The sequence below is a fragment of the Manihot esculenta genome, chromosome 18 (assembly GCF_001659605.2).
Source record: "Manihot esculenta cultivar AM560-2 chromosome 18, M.esculenta_v8, whole genome shotgun sequence".
NCBI classification, from domain to species: Eukaryota; Viridiplantae; Streptophyta; class Magnoliopsida; order Malpighiales; family Euphorbiaceae; genus Manihot; species Manihot esculenta.
Genome location: NC_035178.2, coordinates 505,019 through 527,014, shown reverse-complemented (window position 1 = coordinate 527,014; position 21,996 = coordinate 505,019).

Genomic DNA, 21,996 nt, shown 5'->3' with positions numbered 1-21,996 from the left:
CCTTTGATGCATGATCTTAGACATTTGATGGTACAGATGTAAGCCAACTCATCTCATGATGTATTTGCCCATTGGGGCATTGTTGAGATCCCACAGAGGGGTCATGTTTATGGTTATGTAATGTATGTTCAGGTTGAGTTGGATGTATGAAAGAAAGGTTTTAAATTTTTACGTATTTCCTTGATCATGTATGGGATTAAACAGGTTTCCAGGATGTATGTTTGGCTTGCTACGGGTCCCGGCGGCCTTAAGTCGACCCGGATCCTAGCGCCGGTAGCGGTCCGATTTTCGGGTCGTTACATCCGCAGGAAGCATGCAGAGTTTCAGGAGGGAGATATGGTGTTGCTCAAGGTGTCTCCTATGAAAGGGGTGATTCGTGTTGGGAAGAAAGGTAAGCTAGCTCCACGATACATCGGACCCTTTAAAATCTTGCAGAAGATTGGGAATGTATCGTACAAGCTGGACCTACCTGCTTCAATGGAGAGAATCCATCCGGTTTTCCATGTTTCCATGTTACGAAAGTTCGTGTCAGATCCGGGCAAGGTTCTTAATGGGCCTGATGTGGAGATCCTAGGAGATCTCACCTATGTTGAGCAGCCAGTGCGGATCCTAGACACGCAGATCAGAAAGCTGAGGAATAAGGAAATTCCGATGGTGAAAGTCCTTTGGAATCACCACAACATAGAAGAATGTACCTGGGAGACATGGGAGTCTATGCTCCACCAATACCCCTATCTCTTTTAAGGTTAATGTTTTTGTTGTTATGTGCTTCCTTGTTGATATGTGTGTTATGCCATGCTATGCTTGTGTGTTGAACATTTGGGGATGAATGTTCTTAAGGGGGGAAGAATGTAATACCCGGCTAGACCCCAGCATCGGAATTCCTACCTTCCGGCGGAATCTCCATTGGAATCCGGAATTCTCGAATGTCGGAGCCTTCTAGAAGGGTAAAATAAGGGTTCTCTAAAATGTTTTTATATGTTTTTATGGTTTTAATGAAGAAAGAAATTGAGTTTTGAAAGAAAAGACCAAGGAGAGAAAAGCCAGGTTCGGCAGCCGAACCTCATGTTCGGCCGTCGAACATTGGCTCTTGCGGAAGCACCTTTGGCCCCCAAAGGTGGTCTGGCCAGCCACCTATATAAGGCCCCTTGTCCGAAAATGGGCGAGTTTTCTCTTTCTATTTTCGGGCATAGGTGCGATTTCGCCCTCCTTTGGTTGATTTTGTGTTTTCCTTTATTTCCTTCAAGTTTTGATGAGTTTTTACCTTTGTTTTGAAGATTTTAAGCTAAGATCAAAGTTTTGAAGCTTGGAGACCCCCGGAGCTCGATTTCTCCCAATCTCCAAGTTTGGATCACCTCTCCTCTCAATCTTCAAGAGGTAAGCGTAGATCCTCACCTTCTTTTATGTTTTAAGTAAGTTTTGGGGGATTTTAAGGGTGTTTAAAGCATGTTTAGAGTAGATGTAAAATGTTAGGGTTATGTTAGTTTAATGAGAAATGTGATGTTAATGTGATGTTTGTTGGGGTATAGGCTAGTTTTATGCCCCTATATGCTTTATGATGTGTTTATGCATGCTTTTGAGTGTTGAGTATGAGTTTGGAGGGTTTTGGGAGGCTAGATGAGAGAGGCGAATTAGGTTCTGCCATTCTAGAGAACCCAGGTTCGGCTGCCGAAGCCATGTTCGGCCACCGAACCTGCCTGTGGAGGCAGCTTTAGGCCACCTAAACTCGCCCCCGAAAGTTTGGACTTTTGGCTCTGGAGGGGAGTTTCGGCCGCCGAACCTTGCCCCCAAAAGTGCCTGACTTTCAGCTCTGTAGGGACCTTCGGCCGCAGAACTTGCCGCCGAAAGTCCCCTGCCCAGCTTCCCTTTGCTTGTTTTGCATGCATGTTTTATGATGATATAGGGGGGTTTTTGGGGAGATGTTTAGTGTCATGTTAGAGTTTGTTTGGTCCCTCATTTGAGTCTACCTGTGTAGGATCGGACCCGAGGAACCGAGAAGGCCAACAGTGAGTTAGCTGTTCCAGTGTTAGCCAGAGGTGATTAGAACTAAACTAATATTTTATTTCAAGAAATCAAATGTTTTAAGCATGTTCATGCATCATATATATGAAATAGGTTGGATGCATTAGATTTCACGAATATGCCGCATTGCATAATTGGTTGTTGATGTAGATGGACAACAGGGCGACCCATTAGCCCTCTAGATGTTATGTTATGTAATGAAAGGCCAAGGGTGCCATTCTATGCCCCTGGCACACAGCTTATGTATGTAAAGAAGTCCTGAGGAGCTCTATCGAGGGCCGGGCACAGAGTAGAAGGATTTTTGGGTCAGTCCATCCTTGATGTGTATTGTCTGTGCTGTGACGCATTCCATACGAGCATATGATTATTAAACTGTTTTACGTTCTGCTCACTGGGCTCTAGTAGCTCACCCCTTTCCCCTAACCCCCGGGTTTACAGGAGCAGAGATAGTGCGGGAAGTCGCCAAGGTTGATGGTATAGTCTTTGTAATAGATTAGTAGTGGACATGTAATGTATTGTGGATAGTATTGTGCTTGGCCCTATTGGTAGATTGTAATCCCTTGGTACATGATCTTTATGTAAATGTTTTAATTGATGAGATGTATTGAACCAAGCTTGATGTATGAAATGTTGACCCTACTAGAGCATTTGATGAGGGCTCTAGTATGGGGTTTTTATGTTTACAGTTTTGATGCATGCTCAGGTCAAGCTTGGTATACGAAAAGTTTAAGTTTTTATGAAAATGTATGATCATGTATGGGGTTTTATCAGGTATTCAGGATGCACAGTAGGCTTGCTACAGATTCCGGCGACCTTAAGTCGATCTGAATCCTAGCGCCGGTAGCGGTCCGGGTTTCGGGTCGTTACAGTTCTTCTCTTGGGTTCACGGCAAAGAGAGGAAAAATTGAAGAAGATGTTCTTCTTCTAGCCTTTCCTTTTCCTTTTTTCTTTCTTTCTTTTATTTTTTTCAAAAAAATTATTTGCTCAAGTGGCTAGCAAAGTGCCACTTGTCTTTAAATTAAAATTTAATTTATCTTTTTCTTTCTCTTTTTTTTTTTATTCTTATTCTTTTTTTATTTATTATTTATTTATTTATTTTTATTTTTATTTTTTTTGGAATGTTACAATATGTCTATTCTTACCATTGAAAGTTTTATTCTTTGCAATGGCTATTGCCGCTTAACAATCACAACGCATTGATACAAATGGTGTTGGTGAAAAATTCATTAAATGCAACAGACTTCCAATGATCTGTGCATATTCAGATTGAGCAACGGAGTCACCTTAATTGTTCTTTAATTGACAGTTAGGATCATACGGGGTACTCACTAGTTTAACAATAAAATGTCCAAATTTCCTTAGAAGTTTCTCAACATAATGTTCTTGTGATAGCATTAGACTATCATTCTTCCTTATGATTTTAACTCCCAAAATCAAATTTGCCTCTCCCATATCTTTCATATCAAATTTAGAGGCAATGAAAACTATATCGTAACTTGTACAAAAAAAAAAGCATATCATCCATATATAAACAGATAATCACAGATTCATCATTTATACATTTTGTATATACACACTTATTAACTTCACCAGAGGTAAAACCATCATTCAACAAAATTTGATCAAATTTCTCATGCCACTCTTTGGGGGGCTTATTTTAAACCATATAATGATTTACGAAGTTTGCAAACTTTATTTTCTTGACCAGAAATAATATAACCATTAGACTGTTCTATATAAATTTCTTCTTCCAAGTCTCCATTTGAAAAAGCTTTTTTAACATCCATTTGATGAATAATAAGTTTATGTATAGAAGCTAAAGCAATTAATACTCTAATAGAAGAAATTCTAGCTCCAGGAGCAAAGGTGTCAAAATAATCTATATTTTATTTTTGAGAAAAACCTTTTGCTACTAGTTTTGCTTTATACTTTTTAATTGACCCATCTGGGTTATATTTCGTTTAGCTCTTGGAGGCAAGTCTACTAAAGTCCAAGTATCATTTTGAGTAATAGAATCAACTTCAGCTTTAATTGTTTCTTTCCAAAAATGAGCTTCAAAAGATTTAATAGCTTTAAAAATCTATATGCAACACTATGTTCAGCATAACCTATAAAAATGCAATCATAACTTTTTTAACCTATTTTTCGTTTCTTAGGATCAGGAAGAATTACTTTAGCAAGACACCCCCACACTTTTACATATTTTAAGTTAGCTGTATAACATTTTCAAAGTTCATAAGGTTTTTTTTATCAGTTTTCTTATAGGGTATTCTATTTTGTAGATGACAAGAAGATAATAAAACTTCTCCCAAAGGTTATTAGGTAAGGAGGAACTTATTAATAAAGCATTCATCATTTCTTTTAATGTTCTATTTTTCCCTTTCTGCTACTCCATTGGATTCAGGTAAATAAGATAGAGTAAATTCATGAATTATTCCTTCTTTTTCACAAAAGTCATTAAATGAGATATATTCTCCACCTCTATCTGATCTAATCCTTTTTATTTTCCTATTTAATTGATTTTCTACTTCAGCTTTGTACAATTGAAACATATCAAATGCTTCATATTTGTTTCTAAGCAAATATACTTTAGTATATCTAGAATAGTCATCAATAAAAGTTGCATAATATTTTTTATTTTATTTTTTAATATAAGAAGTACCAACATGTCATAATCTAGCACCAAATAAATCAAAAGAATCAAGTAAGAAAGCACAAGAAGATGCATTTTCATTTGTTATTGCAGAAATATTGAGAATAAAGAGTCCCTGATTACAATAACATTTTCCAATAAAAATATCATTTTTAGTCAATATAATTTTGTCTGACCCAAAAGACACCTTAATCCCAGCCTTTCCCAATAGAACTACAGAAATTAAATTAGCTCTCATATTAGGTACATGAAATACCTCATTAAGTGCCAAGGTCTTGCCAGATGTGAGTTTGAGAAGAACTTTTCCTTTACCAAGGACACTTGCAGTCCTAGAATCACCCAAATACACATGTTCTTCTCCTTCCCCCACTGTAGAGTAGGAGGTAAACGCATTTCTGTCTATACAGATATGCCTAGTAGTACCAAAATCTACTACCCATTCTTGCACATTAGCTACAAGAAAAGTTTGAGAAATGACAGCAGCAATAATATCATCTCCTTCAACTAAATTCACTTTTGGTTTAGGAGGATTGTCATTTATCACTCTTTTCCTGCACTGGGGTGCATCATGACCCGACTTACCACATACAAGGCAATATCTTTTCTTTTTAAAATTGGAATTATTAGACTTAGGTTTGTCATCAGGTTTCTTATTTTCGTACCTGTTATTTGATTTGTGCACTTTTCATTGTATACAATTTGCTCTTGTAGCCAGCATTCTCAGCAGTATATTTCAGATTCATTGAATCTCATATTTCCTTGGCTTCCTTGTAAGAACAGTATATATCAAAGAGATCGTTAGAAAGGTTCCTTGGTTTGTAATCGCTGCTGCAATTCCTCATCGCACGTCGCAGTCCGTCATCGCTGCTGCAGCTCCTCATAGGCACATTATTGTGCATCACCGCCGGTCCAAACTCCAGCAGCTCCTCCTTATCGCTAGTCTAGACTCCAGGTGCTCCAGCTTCTCCATTACTCACTGCAACTCCTCCATTGCTGCTCCTCCTCCACTGGACCACCGTAGGTATATTTGAATAGTTCGGGGACGACTTTCTGTGGATAGTTCTATTGATTTAAAATATTTGGATGGGCTTTACGTTAGATTTGAAGTGTGTTGATGATCAGTCCAAATTTAGACCATTTTATCATGATGTTATTGATGTTAATTTACACTTTTTCTGCCTAATTTTGTGATTTTGATCTTATTCTGCAGAAAATGGTGTAAAGACGTAATTTGGAGAAAATACCCTTAAAACTGCCTAAAATGGAACAAAGGAGAGCAAGCATGCCAAGTTGCAACTTGAGAGAAGACAAATAAGAAAAGTAATTTGAAATTCAAATTTCAAATCTCCAAGAGCATTCAAAATTCAAGATTCAGCTTATTAAGGAAAGCGATAAATAAGGAAAGTGGCAAACAAGGAAAGTGCAGAGCAATTTGAAATTCAAAACTTCAAGAATCCCTTTCCTTATTGAGGAAGCCAAATCTCAAGAAGATGCACATTCAAAATTTGAAATTCAAAGGAAGGCTCCACCTCATAAGGCAAGTAGCGCCCCCCCTTCCTTAAAGACCATTCGACGCCTCTCTCTCCCTTGAAGACACTTGGGCGGCAAGTTGAGTTAGGACAGCACCTAGGGCAGCAAGCTAACAACTTGGGCAGCAAGGAGTACCTAGGGCAGCACCTAAACACTATTTAAACCTCTCTTTCAAGGCTGCCGTCCAACTCTCTTCTCTCCTTCTCTTCGGATTGCACAAGCCGCACCTCTCCTCTTCTCCAAGGGCTTCGGCCACTCTTCTCTCTTCTACTTCTCTTTATTTTTTTGGTTTTGTTTCAGCCATGAGTGGCTGAAACCTTTTATTCTAGTTGAGGATTGGTTGAAACTTTAGTTGTTTTATGGATTGGGAGATCTGAACATACATTGTTTAACTTTTATTTATTTAATATTTATGCAATTTCATACTTGATTCCATTATTGTTGTGTTATTTTGATCAATGTGGCCAGTTGATTCTTGATTGCAAGGTGATATATTGTTAGTTTGAATAGTTTTAAGTCCGTAATTGCTTGGATTGTTCAAACACAAGAACACTTGGTGTAAAAACTAAGAAAATTGCATGATCTAGCGATATCTCCATGCGTTTGGGTAGCTAGAATTGGATCTCTCTATTTCTTAATGCAATTGACAGTTGTTTTGATGTCTAAGGCCCAAGGATGTTCCTTGGCAACTTGTTGATTAGTGATTGGTTAGAAGACGTTCTCTAATTAATTTATGCTTAAGGAGAAACATGGTGGTGAGAAGCGTTTTCCATCTCCATAACTAATTTATTGAATCAAATAAAAGAACCTAAGTATCAATGATCAATCCCAACAACTGAAGTGGATCCAATTCTTCAACTAGAGCTTTTCTCATATTTGATTTACTTTACTTTTATTATTTGCTTTATTTTACTACTTTCATCATTAGCATAATTGAATCAATCTCAAAATCCCCCTTTTTACTTTACTTTCAGCCTATTTTTATTTTTTTTTTCAATTTTTTCTCTTGGTCTTGATAAGAAAGATAGGTGAGTATCAATTTCCTGTGGATTCTATCCTTTCACCACTATCTACAGTTGTAAGATTGTTGATAACCAGGAAGGTTATTTTTTACCGGCTTCGACAATCGTACAGTCAGTTGACATTTATGTAACTTATGTGGATGGGTCTGTTGAGATTTATTGAAATTTTCAGCCCATCAATATAATGCTTTCGTTTAAGATAAAATGATATCGTTTTAACGGTCTTTATTAATGGTTGCGAAGCTAAGCTTTTGATAGAAGCTGAGGCGGTGATGTAGCCTGGAGGAAATAAGAATGGAGGTTTTGTTGTAAAATAAGAATGGAGGTTTTATTTGCTTAAGGACAAGCAAAAGGCTAGGTGTAGGGGTATTTGATAGAGCATAATTTAGACCATTTTATCATGATATTATTGATGTTTATTTACACCTTTTCTACCTAATTTTGTGGTTTTGATCTTATTTTGCAGAAAATAGGTGTAAAGAGACAATTTAGTGAAAATGCTCTTAAAACTGCCAAAAAGTGCCAAATAAGGAAAGTTTTCAAATAAGGAAAGTGCAGAAGCAAAAACAAATAAGGAAAGCGCAGTCAGCAGATTATTTGAAATTCAAATTGCAGATCTTTCTTTCCTTGTTCAAAGATGTGCAGACATCTCAGCAGTCAGTTCTTCCTATTCAGGAAGCGAGATCTCAAGAAGATGTACTTGCCTCTCATGCATTCAATATTCAAAATTTGAAATTCAAACGAAGGCTCCACCTAAAAAGGAAAGTTTGGACAGCATCTCTTCCCTTCTGCACACCCTTGTCGCGCGCCTCCTTCCTTCTAAAGGCCTTGCCACACGCCTCCTTCCTTCTGAAAGCCTTGCCGCACACCTCCTTCCTTTTCAGACACAACTTGGACAACAAGCAGCCTCTTGGGTAGCAAATAAGAGCTAGGACAGCACATGAATCCTATTTAAGAAGCACCTAAGGCCAACCACACAATCTTCTTGCACCTCTTCTCTTCGGATTGCACAAGGCCGGCACACTCTTCTTCTCTTCTTCATCTTCTTGCTTTCTTTTCTTTATTTTTGATTTTTGGTTCAGCCATGAGTGGCTGAAACCTTTTATTCTAGTTGAAGATTGGTTGAAACTTTAGTTGTTTTATGGATTATGAGATCTGAACATACATTGTTTGTCTTTGGTTTATTCAATATTCATATAATTTCATGCTTGATTCCATTATTGCTTTGTTATTTTGAGGTGTGAAGCGATCTCGTACTAAATGAAACTACATGTGGCCAGTTGATTCTTGATTGCAAGGTAATATATTGTTAGTTTGGATAATTTTAAGTCCGTAATTGCTTGGATTGTTCAAACATAAGAACACTTGGTGTAAAAAACTAAGGAAATTGTATGATCTAGCAACATCTCATGCGTTTGGATAGCTAGGATTAGATCTCTCTATTTCTTAATGCAATTGACAGTTGTTTATTGCCTGAGACCGAAGGACGTTCCTTGGCAACTTGTTGATTAGTAATTAATTAGAGGACGTTCCCTAATTGGTTTATGATTAAGGAGAGATATGGTGGTGAGAAGCGTCTTCCATCTCCATAACTAATCTATTGAATTAATCAAAAGAACATAAGTTTCAATTATCAATCCCAACAACTGAAGTGGATCCAATTCTTCAACTAGAGCTTTCTCATTATTGATTTCCTTTATTTTAATTATTTGTCTTCTTTTATTGCTTTCAATTTTAGATATCTTGAATCAATCTCAAAATCCCCCCATTTTACTTTCAGTTTATTTGCTTTCAGTTTATCTCGTTTCAGTTTACTTCTCTTTCAATTATTTACTTTCAGTTAATTCTCTTGGTCTTGTTAAGGAAGATATGTAAGTTTTCAATTCTCTATGGATTCGATCATTTACCACTATCTGCAGTAGTAATATTGTTGATAACCGGAAATGTTATTTTTGACCGGCTTCGACAACTGCGAGTCAAAAATTTGCGCCGTTGCTGGGGAATTGATTTAACTGATTTATTTTTCTTTCTTGACCAGATCTGGACATAGGGAGACTCTACCTTACGATCCAAAAATTGAACGTACAATCAAGAGATTAGGGAAGCAAGCAACTCGGCTTTGGGAGACAGCTGAAGCCGAACCGCCCACTGAAGAGCACCTCTGCGCAAAACCACCTTTTGAAACCACTGAACCGCACCATCCAACTCCAGAGATGGCTGGAAACGTGGCACAACCTGCTGCCCATGCTGGTCATGCTGTCCATGATGAAATAATACAAGAAAATCTAGCCATGAGGGCTCCAATACCAAGAGAAAGAACCATGAGAGAGTTGGTAGCACCTATAGGTGATCAAGCACCTCTTTGCATTACCTATCCACCTCTGACAGTTTCCTTTGAATTGAAAACAGGTTTGATTCATCTCCTTCCTAAATTTAGAGGTTTAGAAAATGAAAATCCACACAAGCACTTGAAAGAGTTCAACATTGTCTGTTCATCTATGAGACCTCAAGGTATTTTTGAAGATCATGTTAAATTGAGAGCTTTTCCTTTTTCACTTGATGATTATGCTAAAGATTGGTTATTTTATTTACCACCTGGATCTATCACTTCTTGGGATGATATGGTAATAACCTTTTTGAACAAATACTTCCCAACTTCTAAAGCCATTGGCATAAGAAGAGAAATCAGTAGCATTAGATAGAAACCATCTGAGGATTTGTATGACTATTGGGAAAGGTTTAAAAGATTGTGTACAGGTTGTCCTCAGCATGATATTTCAAATAAGGCACTCATAGAATTCTTCTATGGAGGATTGCTATCATCAGAAAGAAGATTCATTGATGTACCCTGTGGAGGTTCCATTGCAGGTAAGACACCAAGAGAGATGAGAGAGTTGATCTCAACACTTGCAGCCTTATCTAGGCAATATGGAGAAGAAAAGCAACTGCAGAGAGGAGTCAATGAGGTAAGTACATCCACTATTTCTTCTCAGCTTTCTGAACTGACCTCTTTTATGAAAAATTTTGCCATAGGACAAGCTCAACAGGCTCAAGCACCTCAGCCACCTAGGCCATGTGGGATGTGCATACGTGGGACACCCAACTGATCAATGTCCTACACTTCAAGTAGACAGCCAGCAAGTGAATGCCATTGGAGGATACAACAGCCAGGTAAGACATGATCCATATTCTAACACCTACAATCCAGGTTGGAGAGACCACCCCAATTTCAGCTATGGAAGGGCTAACAACAACTAGAACCACCAAAATTACCAAAGAAATCAAGTCCAACGACCCGGAAACCGATACCCCTTTGTAACGGCCCGAACCGCCACCGGCGCTAGGATCCAGATCGGCTTAAGGCCGCCGGGACCCGTAGCAAGCCAAACATACCTCCTTTCACCTGGTCAAATCCCATACATGATCAAAACTTTAACATAAAAACTGGAACATCTGATGTAATTACCGAGCTCGACCTGTATACAACATAACTGAAACATAAAAGGACCCCCTACTAGAGCCCTCATCAAAACTCTAGCTGGGTTAACATAACATACATCAAGCTGGGATTACATCCAAAGAACTAGAACCTAACCTGTGCATGCCTCAAACCACAAACATAAGACCTCCTCTAGGGTCCTTATCCATTACCATAGCGTGGTAAACAACACATGCCACAAGATTAGTTCAAACATAACTCAACAATAAACCAAAACATACATCATGTATTAAACAGGGACCAACCAAGTCTCAGGGCCAAGCACAGTACTAATCCATAAATATAACTCCAATTAACCTTACATTTCAATAACTCAGTTACATTACATCATCTTATATTACATGTCCACTTCTAAAACTACTAAACTGTAACGTAAACATAAACTACCACATTACAAACACACGTCACTTAATCTTTACCCTGCTGACTTCTGAGCTCTGACTCAAACCTGCAACACTGGGGTTAGGGGAGAGGGGTGAGCTAAAAAGCCCAGTGAGTAGAAACATAGAAAACAGTTCATTAATTACATGCTCTCATGAAATGCGTCATATCACAAAGAAATCACATAACTGTCTCTGGTCCGTCTCGGGGCTCATGCTATTCCCCACGGAGTGTTTTTAGAGAGTTCCTTTTTGCTAGCATCCTTTACTCTCAAGGATCGGACATGACTTCAAAAATCCCTCTGTCGGTGCCCGGCTCCCCCAAAGGAGCTCGCATAGGCCTGTAACATACATGACAGGGTGCCCAGTCCACAGAGAGCTCACAAGGACTTTCCTACATGTACTTGTCCGGCTCTCGAAGGACTTACCCAAGACTCAATGACAGATATGGGCTATTGAAGTCGCCTTGGTCCAAACCTCCTGAAAACAACATCAAATAATGCAATGCGCCACATTCGTGAACTAGTGCAAACAGCCTACTACATATAATCATGATGCATGAACATGCTTTAGGCATTATATTTCGTACATAAAAGATTAGGTTTAGTTCTACTCACCTCCTGGCAGACGCTGACTGACTCTGCAACTGCTAGCACTACTGGCCTCCTCGGTCTCTCGGGTCCGATCCTACACAGGTGGACTCGAATGAGGTGCCAAACACACTCTAACAACTCATAAGCATACCCCCTAAAACCCCTCTAAACATCACTTAAACATGCATAGGAAAACACCCAAGAAACGGCTGGACAGGGCACTTTCGGCGGCACCTTCGGCGGCCGAAAGTCCCTTCCAGAGACGAAACTCGGGTAAGTTCGGCGGCAGGTTCGGCGGCCGAAACCCCTGGACAGAAACGAAAGTCCCTCCTTCGGGGGCACGTTCGGCAGCCGAAAGACTGCCTCCCATGCAGGTTCGGCGGCCGAAACTCCTTTCGGCGGCCGAACCTGGTCCCCTCTGGACGACAGGTCCGATTCTGCCAAGCCAAAAACCAAGCTCAATACACCCAAATCCTTACATACTCTCTCCCGAACATGCATACTCACTCCCACATGCATCAACTAGCTTAAACCTTCAACAATACATCCTAAAAGCATACATATAACATACATTGGCACAAAACCCACATAATCCTTAAACATGCATTTCTACCCAAACTCAAACATCAAACTCTATAAAACTTACTTAAAACTTCATTAAACATAAGGGAAACAAGGATCTACACTAACCTCTTGGAGATCGAGGGTTGGTGTGACCCGAACCTTGGAGATGTGGAGGAAACTAGCTCCGGGGTCTCCAAGCTCCAAATCCTTGATCCAAGCTTAAAACTCTTCAAAACCAAGAATGAAACTCATAAAAACCATAGAAGATTGAAGGAAAACGTGAAATCGACCAAGGGAGGACATGAACTCACCTGGGCACGAGAATGGGGAGAAAACTCGCCCATTTTCGGTCTGAGGCCTTTTATAGGCGACCGGCTGAGCCACATTCGGCGGCCAAACCAGCACCCTAAAGTCCCCCATGTTCGGCGGCCGAACTTGAGGTTCGGCAGCCGAACCTGGTTTCTGCCCAACTCAACTTTCGGAAGCCAAAAGTCCATCCGAAACCATCTCATGTTCGGCGGCCGAACATCACCTTCGGCGGCCGAACCTGGGTTCTTCCTCCTTGGCCTTTTCTCTTCAAAACTCAATTCATTTTCATTTAAAACCATGAAATCATGTGAAAACATTTTAGAAAACACATTTTACCCCTCTAGAAGCCTCTGGCATCTTCAGAATTCTAGATTCCAACGGAGATTCCGCCGGAAGGTAGGGATTCCGATGCCGGAATCTAGCCGGGTATTACATTCTTCCCCCCTTTAAGAACATTCGTCCCCGAATGTTCCACAACAAACAGGCATCTCAAATCATAACATCAATCATACTTAAACATGCAAGCAAACCAGCAAGCAAAACCTAAAACTCTCTCTCCTAAAAGAGAGACACAGGCACTGCTGGAGTAAAACTCCAGGGTCTCCAAAAGAAACACCTTAGCAGTACCCAACCTACTCCTGAACTCCACTGGCTTCCGCTGCGCTACTCTGATCCTTACTCTTCTCTTCTCTTCTCATCTAACCTAACTGGCTTCTTCTCACTGCTAACCCAATCTAAGTCTAACTCTCACAGGTAGTGCCCGGATTTCCGACCTATCTTGGAAAACAAACAGCTCCTACTAGCTGTCCCCATAGATCATCCCTCCTGCATGGGAATACCTGCCCTTGGTAGTGACCTTGGTCAACTACTTACAGTTGTTACAAGGTCTCAAGGATTCATCCTTCGTTTCCCACAACAACACTGGAACACTCCAGGGCAAGGTACTAGGTCGGATAAGACCCTTGTCTACCAAGCCTCACCTCTATTCTGACAACTCTCAACTACAGATGCCATCCTATAGGGAAGGACAGAAATGGTTCTGCGTCCAGACACCACTCCTATACCCAACTCCATTTCCCTAACAGATGGTGAACCTGACAACTAGCCGAGGAAAACATCTAAGAACTCTCTCTAACAACTAACACTGAGGCTGGTTCCCTGACCCGACTGCTAAACTCTCACACAAGAGCTAGAACCCTCTGACAATTCCTCCTACGTACCCTACGAACCTGATAGGCTGACATCAAACCTCTAGGCATCCCTACACTGTGTCCTCTCAGAAGACTACCTCTGACCCATCCTGTCCTCTGAGCTGGACTACCTTGTCTCTGCAGACTCGGTAGCACCACAAGTAGAAAACCAATCCAACCCTAAACTGACGTCCAGACAGTCAAGTCTAAGACCTCAAAGTCGGGTGGAAGGCATCTACCCTCAACTGTCACAGAACTGGACCGGCAGACCGACTCTGCCACAGATGAACCACACTCGGGTCCACTGACCCAAAGAGAACACTCTAGCCCAGAAGCTATCAACTCAACCTCTCGACGGCTCCTAGAGCAACTAAAGAAAGAGAAAAACACTAGGGTTCACAAAAACATACCCATCAGAACATTCAAAAGTGAGCGTACCTGACACCACCATGTTCGATGTGTCTGCCTCTTGCTGAGCTTGGGTGAAGATCCGAGCTGGAGCTGACGGACCTTCTCCACGGAAACCTTCAGAAGAAAAGGCTGACCCTCTTCCTCTGCCTCGACCGCTAACCTGAACCACGGCTGGAGCTGCTGGCTGAGACTGTACTAACCGGGGCACAGTAGGACACTCACGTGCTATGTGTCCTTCCTGTCCACACCTAAAACAAGCTGTCGTTCCAACCCGACAGACTCCTTTGTGCGGCCTTCCGCACCTCAAGCACCTTGAACTGCCTGAGCCAGAGCTTGAGCCACCAAAACCCAAACTAGCCTTCAAATCCTGCCAAAACTTCTTCTTCTTACCCCTAAGGGTTCTGCCCCACTTCTTGCTTTTCGTGGAGGCTGTACTCAAAGTGGAGGGATCACTCCCTCCTGAACCTGAGATTCTGGAATCCCGAGTCTGAGCATCCTCCTGAAAAACTCCCATACCTTCTTCTGACACTCTGATTCCCAAACTAACATCTCTTCTCTGAACATCCATCTCTACTTCCCTCATACTAGCTGACATCCTTCTTAGAGCCATTGCTTCTCTGCTTACATCAAAAGACCTTCCAGGGTCCCTTGATGTTCCCCATCTGCTGACTCCCCACGACTGCGCTCTTGGCAGAGCAGGGGGAAAGGTGTCCATACCTTCCCTCTCAGATGGAACTCCAGTCGATTCCACAGATCGACGAGCACCTCGCATTCTGGCTCCTCTGAAGAACAACACACAAGCAATCAAACAATCATTAGCATCATACGGTTCATATGAAAACACATGAACCTGCAACATACATAGCATATCATACATAACAGTAATGCTCATGCATAAAATCATGGCATTCCACGTCAGCATACAAGACAGGACTCTACATCCTATCCTAGTGGACATGATTTCTCCTATTGTGCTTGCCCTTCTATGACCTCTAAGCTAACCTCTTTCCGATGTGCAACACACCGTACTCTCGAGGCCCAAAGCTCTGATACCATATCTGTAACGACCCGGAAACCGATACCCCTCTGTAACGGCCCGAACCGCCACCGGCGCTAGGATCCAGATCGGCTTAAGGCCGCCGGGACCCGTAGCAAGCCAAACATACCTCCTATCACCTGGTCAAATCCCATACATGATCAAAACTTTAACATAAAAACTGGAACATCTGATGTAATTACCGAGCTCGACCTGTATACAACATAACTGAAACATAAAAGGACCCCCTACTAGAGCCCTCATCAAAACTCTAGCTGGGTCAACATAACATACATCAAGCTGGGATTACATCCAAAGAACTAGAACCTAACCTGTGCATGCCTCAAACCACAAACATAAGACCTCCTCTAGGGTCCTTATCCATTACCATAGCGTGGTAAACAACACATGCCACAAGATTAGTTCAAACATAACTCAACAATAAACCAAAACATACATCATGTATTAAACAGGGACCAACCAAGTCTCAGGGCCAAGCACAGTACTAATCCATAAATATAACTCCAATTAACCTTACATTTCAATAACTCAGTTACATTACATCATCTTATATTACATGTCCACTTCTAAAACTACTAAACTGTAACGTAAACATAAACTACCACATTACAAACACACGTCACTTAATCTTTACCCTGCTGACTTCTGAGCTCTGACTCAAACCTGCAACACTGGGGTTAGGGGAGAGGGGTGAGCTAAAAAGCCCAGTGAGTAGAAACATAGAAAACAGTTCATTAATTACATGCTCTCATGAAATGCGTCATATCACAAAGAAATCACATAACTGTCTCTGGTCCGTCTCGGGGCTCATGCTATTCCCCACGGAATGTTTTTAGAGAGTTCCTTTTTGCTAGCATCCTTTACTCTCAAGGATCGGACATGACTTCAAAAATCCCTCTGTCGGTGCCCGGCTCCCCCAAAGGAGCTCGCATAAGCCTGTAACATACATGACAGGGTGCCCAGTCCACAGAGAGCTCACAAGGACTTTCCTACATGTACTTGTCCGGCTCTCGAAGGACTTACCCAAGACTCAATGACAGATATGGGCTATTGAAGTCGCCTTGGTCCAAACCTCCTGAAAACAACATCAAATAATGCAATGCGCCACATTCGTGAACTAGTGCAAACAGCCTACTACATATAATCATGATGCATGAACATGCTTTAGGCATTATATTTCGTACATAAAAGATTAGATTTAGTTCTACTCACCTCCTGGCAGACGCTGACTGACTCTGCAACTGCTAGCACTACTGGCCTGCTCGGTCTCTCGGGTCCGATCCTACACAGGTGGACTCGAATGAGGTGCCAAACACACTATAACAACTCATAAGCATACCCCCTAAAACCCCTCTAAACATCACTTAAACATGCATAGGAAACACCCAAGAAACGGCTGGACAGGGCACTTTCGGCGGCACCTTCGGCGGCCGAAAGTCCCTTCCAGAGACGAAACTCGGGTAAGTTCGGCGGCAGGTTCGGCGGCCGAAACCCCTGGACAGAAACGAAAGTCCCTCCTTCGGGGGCACGTTCGGCAGCCGAAAGACTGCCTCCCATGCAGGTTCGGCGGCCGAAACTCCTTTCGGCGGCCGAACCTGGTCCCCTCTGGACGACAGGTCCGATTCTGCCAAGCCAAAAACCAAGCTCAATACACCCAAATCCTTACATACTCTCTCCCGAACATGCATACTCACTCCCACATGCATCAACTAGCTTAAACCTTCAACAATACATCCTAAAAGCATACATATAACATACATTGGCACAAAACCCACATAATCCTTAAACATGCATTTCTACCCAAACTCAAACATCAAACTCTATAAAACTTACTTAAAACTTCATTAAACATAAGGGAAACAAGGATCTACACTAACCTCTTGGAGATCGAGGGTTGGTGTGACCCGAACCTTGGAGATGTGGAGGAAACTAGCTCCGGGGTCTCCAAGCTCCAAATCCTTGATCCAAGCTTAAAACTCTTCAAAACCAAGAATGAAACTCATAAAAACCATAGAAGATTGAAGGAAAACGTGAAATCGACCAAGGGAGGACATGAACTCACCTGGGCACGAGAATGGGGAGAAAACTCGCCCATTTTCGGTCTGAGGCCTTTTATAGGCGACCGGCTGAGCCACATTCGGCGGCCAAACCAGCACCCTAAAGTCCCCCATGTTCGGCGGCCGAACTTGAGGTTCGGCAGCCGAACCTGGTTTCTGCCCAACTCAACTTTCGGAAGCCAAAAGTCCATCCGAAACCATCTCATGTTCGGCGGCCGAACATCACCTTCGGCGGCCGAACCTGGGTTCTTCCTCCTTGGCCTTTTCTCTTCAAAACTCAATTCATTTTCATTTAAAACCATGAAATCATGTGAAAACATTTTAGAAAACACATTTTACCCCTCTAGAAGCCTCTGGCATCTTCAGAATTCTAGATTCCAACGGAGATTCCGCCGGAAGGTAGGGATTCCGATGCCGGAATCTAGCCGGGTATTACATTCTTCCCCCCTTTAAGAACATTCGTCCCCGAATGTTCCACAACAAACAGGCATCTCAAATCATAACATCAATCATACTTAAACATGCAAGCAAACCAGCAAGCAAAACCTAAAACTCTCTCTCCTAAAAGAGAGACACAGGCACTGCTAGAGTAAAACTCCAGGGTCTCCAAAAGAAACACCTTAGCAGTACCCAACCTACTCCTGAACTCCACTGGCTTCCGCTGCGCTACTCTGATCCTTACTCTTCTCTTCTCTTCTCATCTAACCTAACTGGCTTCTTCTCACTGCTAACCCAATCTAAGTCTAACTCTCACAGGTAGTGCCCGGATTTCCGACCTATCTTGGAAAACAAACAGCTCCTACTAGATGTCCCCATAGATCATCCCTCCTGCATGGGAATACCTGCCCTTGGTAGTGACCTTGGTCAACTACTTACAGTTGTTACAAGGTCTCAAGGATTCATCCTTCGTTTCCCACAACAACACTGGAACACTCCAGGGCAAGGTACTAGGTCGGATAAGACCCTTGTCTACCAAGCCTCACCTCTATTCTGACAACTCTCAACTACAGATGCCATCCTATAGGGAAGGACAGAAATGGTTCTGCGTCCAGACACCACTCCTATACCCAACTCCATTTCCCTAACAGATGGTGAACCTGACAACTAGCCGAGGAAAACATCTAAGAACTCTCTCTAACAACTAACACTGAGGCTGGTTCCCTGACCCGACTGCTAAACTCTCAAACAAGAGCTAGAACCCTCTGACAATTCCTCCTACGTACCCTACGAACCTGATAGGCTGACAATTCCGCCATGTTCGATGTGTCTGCCTCTTGCTGAGCTTGGGTGAAGATCCGAGCTGGAGCTGACGGACCTTCTCCACGGAAACCTTCAGAAGAAAAGGCTGACCCTCTTCCTCTGCCTCGACCGCTAACCTGAACCACGGCTGGAGCTGCTGGCTGAGACTGTACTAACCGGGGCATAGTAGGACACTCACGTGCTATGTGTCCTTCCTGTCCACACCTAAAACAAGCTGTCGTTCCAACCCGACAGACTCCTTTGTGCGGCCTTCCGCACCTCAAGCACCTTGAACTGCCTGAGCCAGAGCTTGAGCCACCAAAACCCAAACTAGCCTTCAAATCCTGCCAAAACTTCTTCTTCTTACCCCTAAGGGTTCTGCCCCACTTCTTGCTTTTCGTGGAGGCTGTACTCAAAGTGGAGGGATCACTCCCTCCTGAACCTGAGATTCTGGAATCCCGAGTCTGAGCATCCTCCTGAAAAACTCCCATACCTTCTTCTGACACTCTGATTCCCAAACTAACATCTCTTCTCTGAACATCCATCTCTACTTCCCTCATACTAGCTGACATCCTTCTTAGAGCCATTGCTTCTCTGCTTACATCAAAAGACCTTCCAGGGTCCCTTGATGTTCCCCATCTGCTGACTCCCCACAACTGCGCTCTTGGCAGAGCAGGGGGAAAGGTGTCCATACCTTCCCTCTCAGATGGAACTCCAGTCGATTCCACAGATCGACGAGCACCTCGCATTCTGGCTCCTCTGAAGAACAACACACAAGCAATCAAACAATCATTAGCATCATACGGTTCATATGAAAACACATGAACCTGCAACACATACATAGCATATCATACATAACATTAATGCACATGCATAAAATCATGGCATTACACATCATCAATCAAGACAGGACTCAACATCCTATCCTAGTGGACATGATTCTCCCTACTGTGCTTGCCCTTCTATGACCTCTAAGCTAACCTCTTTCCGATGTGCAACACACCGTACTCTCGAGGCCCAAAGCTTTGATACCATATCTGTAACAACCCGAAAACCGATACCCCTCTGTAACGGCCCGAACCGCCACCGGCGCTAGGATCCAGATCGGCTTAAGGCCGCCGGGACCCATAGCAAGCCAAACATACCTCCTATCACCTGGTCAAATCCCATACATGATCAAAACTTTAACATAAAAACTGGAACATCTGATGTAATTACCGAGCTCGACCTGTATACAACATAACTGAAACATAAAAGGACCCCCTACTAGAGCCCTCATCAAAACTCTAGCTGGGTCAACATAACATACATCAAGCTGGGATTACATCCAAAGAACTAGAACCTAACCTGTGCATGCCTCAAACCACAAACATAAGACCTCCTCTAGGGTCCTTATCCATTACCATAGCGTGGTAAACAACACATGCCACAAGATTAGTTCAAACATAACTCAACAATAAACCAAAACATACATCAAGTATTAAACAGGGACCAACCAAGTCTCAGGGCCAAGCACAGTACTAATCCATAAATATAACTCCAATTAACCTTACATTTGAATAACTCAGTTACATTACATCATCTTATATTACATGTCCACTTCTAAAACTACTAAACTGTAACGTAAACATAAACTACCACATTACAAACACACGTCACTTAATCTTTACCCTGCTGACTTCTGAGCTCTGACTCAAACCTGCAACACTGGGGTTAGGGGAGAGGGGTGAGCTAAAAAGCCCAGTGAGTAGAAACATAGAAAACAGTTCATTAATTACATGCTCTCATGAAATGCGTCATATCACAAAGAAATCACATAACTGTCTCTGGTCCGTCTCGGGGCTCATGCTATTCCCCACGGAATGTTTTTAGAGAGTTCCTTTTTGCTAGCATCCTTTACTCTCAAGGATCGGACATGACTTCAAAAATCCCTCTGTCGGTGCCCGGCTCCCCCAAAGGAGCTCGCATAAGCCTGTAACATACATGACAGGGTGCCCAGTCCACAGAGAGCTCACAAGGACTTTCCTACATGTACTTGTCCGGCTCTCGAAGGACTTACCCAAGACTCAATGACAAATATGGGCTATTGAAGTCGCCTTGGTCCAAACCTCCTGAAAACAACATCAAATAATGCAATGCGCCACATTCGTGAACTAGTGCAAATAGCCTACTACATATAATCATGATGCATGAACATGCTTTAGGCATTATATTTCGTACATAAAAGATTAGGTTTAGTTCTACTCACCTCCTGGCAGACGCTGACTGACTCTGCAACTGCTAGCACTACTGGCCTCCTCGGTCTCTCGGGTCCGATCCTACACAGGTGGACTCGAATGAGGTGCCAAACACACTCTAACAACTCATAAGCATACCCCCTAAAACCCCTCTAAACATCACTTAAACAGGCATAGGAAACACCCAAGAAACGGCTGGACAGGGCACTTTCGGCGGCACCTTCGGCGGCCGAAAGTCCCTTCCAGAGACGAAACTCGGGTAAGTTCGGCGGCAGGTTCGGCTGCCGAAACCCCTGGACAGAAATGAAAGTCCCTCATTCGGGGGCACGTTCGGCAGCCGAAAGACTGCCTCCCATGCAGGTTCGGCGGCCGAAACTCCTTTCGGCGGTCGAACCTGGTCCCCTCTGGACGACAGGTCCGATTCTGCCAAGCCAAAAACCAAGCTCAATACACCCAAATCCTTACATACTCTCTCCCGAACATGCATACTCACTCCCACATGCATCAACTAGCTTAAACCTTCAACAATACATCCTAAAAGCATACATATAACATACATTGGCACAAAACCCACATAATCCTTAAACATGCATTTCTACCCAAACTCAAACATCAAACTCTATAAAACTTACTTAAAACTTCATTAAACATAAGGGAAACAAGGATCTACACTAACCTCTTGGAGATCGAGGGTTGGTGTGACCCGAACCTTGGAGATGTGGAGGAAACTAGCTCCGGGGTCTCCAAGCTCCAAATCCTTGATCCAAGCTTAAAACTCTTCAAAACCAAGAATGAAACTCATAAAAACCATAGAAGATTGAAGGAAAACGTGAAATCGACCAAGGGAGGACATGAACTCACCTGGGCACGAGAATGGGGAGAAAACTCGCCCATTCTCGGTCTGAGGCCTTTTATAGGCGACCGACTGAGCCACATTCGGCGGCCAAACCAGCACCCTAAAGTCCCCCATGTTCGGCGGCCGAACTTGAGGTTCGGCAGCCGAACCTGGTTTCTGCCCAACTCAACTTTCGGAAGCCAAAAGTCCATCCGAAACCATCTCATGTTCGGCGGCCGAACATCACCTTCGGCGGCCGAACCTGGGTTCTTCCTCCTTGGCCTTTTCTCTTCAAAACTCAATTCATTTTCATTTAAAACCATGAAATCATGTGAAAACATTTTAGAAAACACATTTTACCCCTCTAGAAGCCTCTAGCATCTTCAGAATTCTAGATT